The following is a 5,697-nucleotide window of genomic DNA, read 5'->3' as shown; positions in this document are numbered from 1 at the left end:
AGGGAGTTAAGCCTTTATAATGATACGTAAAAAAAACAGTCCAAGAGCCGCCCTCTGACGAGTTACAGTGTGAAGAGGTGCTCTCCAAACCACTACTGCCACTTTAAACATATCTGCTATGAAAACAGTCTCGGCGCTTCTGTAAGGTGTTTTCCTAATAGTGCGTTTCTTGAGTACTAAATGGCAATTATTTTTACGCTTGAAGCCGTGCTTGGCCTGTTCAGTGTTGATAATATAATGGCAATAGTAATTATTATTGGAAAGCTTTAATACGTTTTTTTCTATGCGGTTTTATTACTTAAGCCTACCTCCTGCTCTCGACTATGTCATATGCTATGCAGACGTCGCATCGTTATATGTAGCAGACACACGTTTAATCAATCAGACTGTTAGACTGTAAAGTGAAAGCATGGGCGTTGTAACAAAAAAAAATCTCTTTGACATATTAATTCAGTCTTCTCCCTTCTGTGATGAGTGGAGTGACTCAGTTCAAGAATGAGTCAAAGTGTTTGTCATGGGTTCTCTGGAATATTGTCACTGGACTGTGCCAAAAAAAAGTATTTTCTCAAGCAATCAACAGAGTGAGCAATTAGGGCATTGCAGCTTTCACTTGGTTTTAGTATGACATGTTTATGACACTGAGGATGGAATTCTAAATAGTTACTGCTGGTACTTTAAAGCAAAGCTTTGTTAGAGTATGTTTCTTTATCTGCCATGCCTATCAAAATGTCAATAGCCAAATGGCTGTGTAGAGATTTATCAGTGAGTCAAACTGAAAGTCTAGCTTTTGTTACATAGATTTGTCTGATAAGAAACTTATGTGTACAATTGGTTGTGTAATTAGCAAGGGTGGGATCTTTTGCAAAGTTACTTACATTGTTTTAAGTGTGATTTTAGAACGACCCATTCAGGGGTAAAACCGCAAAGGATTCTGGGAACTTGTGGCAAGAGGTACTAGCTAGCGCACGCAGGCTTTCAATTGAACTCAGTTACACAGCGATAAAAAGAAACCATATACTTTTATTCACAGGATAAAACAGTTGTTTTGTATCACTAATTGGTAGACTGGTGAACTAGACTGGTAAACTTACCTTTGTTCGTACGATGGTCTTTACTTTCTACACGGTGCATTTCAAGGTCCTGTACCCATCCCTCGGTAAACTGTACCTGGGCTTGTTGCAGTGACCTGAAGTTACTAAACTTCATGAGTGCATGCACTCACTCCAAGAACCATATAATTATAAATCTGAGCGTGGTGAAAGTTGGGCAGCACGCTAACGTCTTTGGTCCACTCTGTGTGCTCGTAAAGGTCTGACCCTTTCACTCCTTTGATTTTTCCTCGTATCTTTTCTTTGTCTTTTCGTCGAGTCTGTCTTTGTACGGACCGGCATTGTTCTCCTTTTGTTTTGTACATTCCTTTTTTGTGCGGCAAAGAAAAACAAGAAGGTATTGGAACCGGAGAATGAACGTTTTGCGGTGCTGCAAATGCTTGCATTTGATGCGGTACTTGGATTGTTTTGCCACTAGTTCCCGGCATGCAATGCGCGAAAATCACGTGATTGCTTAAAATCATCGGCCCATAAAAACAAAAAATCGCCAGCGGCCCACCGGGCAAATGCTCGGTATGCCCGATGGCCAGTCGAGCTATGTCCTTGCCAAAAGTAAAGTGCCAAAACCAGTTAAAAAAAAAACACCAGAGTAATTAAAATTAGACCTACATGGTGACAGACAAGAAAGTACATAAAACAATAAGACACAGGTTGTTTTAAAAGTTGAAATCAGTTGCCTAATTAAAAACAAAAGTATTCTAAAAAAAAGACTGGACACATGTCCACTGTGGTGCCCTCCAGGACATCTCATTTCAGAGAAATTTACTTAAGAAAATATCAGTTAAAAATATGTACTTCTTATTTTAAAATATTTCCCCAGTTGTTTTTTTCTGCAGTGGAAATGCATTGCTTAAAAAAAATCAAATGAAAAGGAAGGGTATTTGGAGAGGTGAGGAAAACTGTGCTCTGGTAAATCAGTTCGAGCCTTCATTCTTAACATTTTGGCTAACACTAACAGTCTGTTTAGGTTGCACTGCATTTTCCTTAAATACGTTCATCTAAACGTGTGCCAGAATGTCTATGTGGAGAGATGCTGCATGACAAAGACAGGGAAGACCCTGGGGCAAATGCAGGCACAACGTTTTTCCAAAATAATTGTGATTTAAATGGGATGTAAAAAAGATACCCTGGGGAGATTATGTCTCCTGGTTGGCCTGGAAAATCCTTGCTAGCCCCATGGAAGGGCTCTGTTGGAGGAAAGGGAGGCCCAGGCAGCTATGTTTTAAGCCAGTGTGGACATGTGAAAAACTGCTCTTCCTCTAATGGCCACTTAAGATGAGCCCAGAAAATGAATCAAGTCCCACAGACTCCTATGTTTAAAATGCCCTACTTCATACGATAAATGTTTGCAGTCTATAAAAGCTACCGTTGGTTATTCCTGGACCAAAAGAAAACAGAAGAAAACAAATCTAGTTTTAGGTGGAACTAACAAGTATCAGTGTTCATGTACTGCACTCTTACAGCATATAAACACATATACAAGCTCCAAAATTTAGCTTTTACCCTTTCATCCAAATATGGTCACTTCTGACGATAAGCAAAAGTTAAGACAATTTTATCTTTAAACGAGCTGGTGTGACAAATTATATTTATTGTGCATAGTGAGAAAGGTCTAATTGAAGCACACGGACTTCTGTCAGTCTGTCGGAGGTGTGGTGACTGCCTTCAGGGATAAACAAACTGGTTTGACAGTTCTGGAGAATCTGACAGTTCTTGAGAATCGCATTTAAAGTTTTCAGCCCTTTCACTGCCTGTGTGAGACTTCTGTGAACTGACTGAATGCAGACATATTTCACAGTCAGCTTTCAAAATCTTTTTTAGATGCAGAATGTTGAGTAGCAGAGAGGATTAAAAGGATACGATGGGATCAGTAATCATTGTTGTTTGCTGAATAACCACAAACTCAGCCCGCCTACTTCTCGTGTTGAATGGCTGTCTGAGAGGCATAATTACATAAGGTGCTTATTTTGGTAATCTGTCTGTGAAATACCATGACTTCATGGATATTTGTCAATAAATGTAATCCACAGTTGCAAGAAACAGGATTTCCTGTATTTATGAAATACAGGAAGTCTTCTGTGGAATGGCTGGGCAATCTGGAGACTGTACTAATTGATTTTTGGTTAATATTGATGAGGGGAAAAAAGCACATAAACACACAGTCCTGCACTGTCATCATGTTGTAGAGTTAATGTACCTGAACCTGAGACTGAATCTTTGCATAAATGTGTCATACAAATCAAATTAATGTGCTAAATGAGGCTCATTTGCTAATTATTCTCTATAAACTTTCTTGAGTTCCATTTCATTTTTTATGATAATTTGGTTTTATCTGAGCTAGTCTCAGATAAAACCAAGTAACTAGTATCTAGTCGAGAGGCATACAGAATATGTCAGAAAGCAAAAGATCAGAAAAGATCCCAATTTTCATATAAACCTGATTTTGCTGCTACAAAAGTAAAGTGTAAAGCTGCTGTAACATAATTTAATTTATTTACAGGTCTTTAAGATTAGTGTAAAATAGCAAGGGATAGTAAGTAAAAGGGTGTCATGATATAATCCATTAATTTCCGCTTTGAAAGTGAATATTTAGGAGATTAATTTCACTTTTCACAGTAATCTTTTTAATTTTGATAGCAATACTTGTTTTGTTTTACTCAGGTAATGCCTCTAAATACCACTTACTCACAGTTCATTAGTTTTCAAAATTTGAAATCCATCAAATCAAAGATAAGCACTACCAGTGGCTACATTTTTGCGTTCACGCTGAATGAAGGAATTTACAAGGTGCACACATGCCACAGATAAATAGTTTTCTAGGAGAGCATTTAAAATGTCAGTGTAAATAACAAGCTTGAGTGCACAGCAAACATAAAACAGTTTCAGAAACAAAATGACATCTGTACCTCAGAAGTTTTCAACCATTCAAACTTCAAAACTCTGTATCGTTCATCAATTTTGACGTTGTTGTTGCAGAGGAAAATATGACCTGTAAGACTACCCATGTTATTTCAAATAAATTTACAATGGGGGAAATAAATTGCTTACATTTATCTGCTTGATTATGTTCATCATAGTGAACAAAAAGATATCATGTGGAAAGTTTCATACAAGTTTTGGCAGGCAATGCCTCATATCTTTTGCTTGTAAACTAGTTAGGAGGTGCAAAAAATGCAGATGATAGCTCTGTACAATTTCCCCCTTCACGCCCTAGGCTTTTGTTTGATATTTCCAACAGACAACTCTTTTTCATGTGAATATAAAAACATAATGTTGTGGAGGTAGAGACAGTTAAGGTTACTGACCTCTTTGGGTCATGGTAAGCCATTAGTAAGTGGACCTTTGGGTTGAGCTTCTCCATGCCATATTCTTAAATTTCAAGGATAAACATTTGTGCAGAATCACACTCACATTTTAACAATAATCTGAAGCCCATTAAAGAAGCCAAAAGGAAAAATAAGTTAATTCGAGAGACGTTAATCATTCATTATAAAGTTCTACCACACTAATGATTTGAATGAAACACTTCCTCATTTCAGTCACTGCTCAGTGATGAAAGAAGTGAATAACACAAATCTCTTTGCCATTTGCAGCCAAAGTTTACCTTGTAAGTCTTTTTTTTAAAACAATGGCTCAGCAAATTATGTATAAACAGAAATATCAGCAATTCATTGACAAAATGGAAGGGAAAAATATTTTCCTTCATATAGAGAAGTCAGAACATGCAATCCAAAAAACACTTTCATGTAGCATACTTCTGTGATAACAGTAACATGATACATTAAAGGCAGGTTTGTGGTTTATTGAAGCTTAATGTTGGATATTCTCTGGGTATTAACTGTGACATTAGCTAATCATACGTTTCTCAACAGTCCAACGTAACTATATTTTCAGAAATAGTCGAGTAGTTTTCAGAAACCTACACTTTCCTGTCATCTGTTGGGTCGCCACACCTGAATGCATTGCTAAGACATTTTCTAACCCAACCACGTGTATCCCACCTTCTTTCTTCCTCATACCAGAAGCATGAAATCAAAATATGCTCAAATGACTTCCTCATAGCATAAGCTTCAAATCAAAACATGCTCCACTGATTATTTTGTTACACAGATTACCAGTAGAATGTTTTGTGAGCTAGCACCCACATGAATACTATGTTTTCCTTGATTGCCTTGACTGAAAGTATCTCATAAACATTTGCTCTGCCCACTTCAAAGTTAGCAAAATTACACACTGCTCAACAGAATATAGACTTGGATGATTTGATCTCCTTTTACATCAAACATTCTTGTGCCTGGGAATAGCCACTGCTGCCTCTGTTGCCTTTGGTTGTGTATCTTTTAACCCATCAGTAACTTGTGCACATTTACTAGATTTAAGGTCCTCGAGACTGTAATACATCTGAACAAGATCTGCTTTCTTGTTCCTTCTTTTAATATGTAATCATTGGCTGTTAACATAAGCATTTTTAAACTTCTAGAGTGAAAGTGCAGAGAGACAGCTGCCTGTTTTACAGACTTTCATTTGTTGAGCTACGTCTAATCATCCCAGACAAATTTTCAGTACTTTTCTCCTCTCCCCAACAAGC

Source organism: Aulonocara stuartgranti, assembly GCF_965226115.1.
Source record: "Aulonocara stuartgranti genome assembly, chromosome: 7".
In the NCBI taxonomy this organism is placed as follows: Eukaryota; Metazoa; Chordata; class Actinopteri; order Cichliformes; family Cichlidae; genus Aulonocara; species Aulonocara stuartgranti.
Note: the sequence above shows the minus strand (reverse complement) of the source record.